Source organism: Mastomys coucha, unplaced genomic scaffold (genome assembly GCF_008632895.1).
Source record: "Mastomys coucha isolate ucsf_1 unplaced genomic scaffold, UCSF_Mcou_1 pScaffold8, whole genome shotgun sequence".
Taxonomy (NCBI): domain Eukaryota; kingdom Metazoa; phylum Chordata; class Mammalia; order Rodentia; family Muridae; genus Mastomys; species Mastomys coucha.
Genome location: NW_022196914.1, coordinates 59,676,739 through 59,677,075, shown reverse-complemented (window position 1 = coordinate 59,677,075; position 337 = coordinate 59,676,739).

Sequence of the window (337 nt, the reverse complement as noted above, 5' to 3'; positions counted from 1 at the left end):
AATATGCTCTGCTCAACCAAGTAAACGGCTCTTGACAAGCAATGCTTCCTTGAGTCCTGTCGTCTCTCCCCGAATAACATGACCTGCAGGCCAGGTCAGGTGGCACCAAACGTGGGGCTCGAGGCACGGGTCACCTCCCGGACAGATTAACATCACGATCAAATCCAGGTTCATGACTGACGCTGCTCGCCCGGTTGCTCCAGTTATTAGGTAAGTCATCCATCTTAGACATCTCAAGAATGGGCCATTCCATGTCTAAAGAAGTCCGCTAAAGGACTTAAAAGAGGCTCTCAGAGAGAGGGGCATAAGGGTAAAGAAAAAGGACTTGGTAAGATTT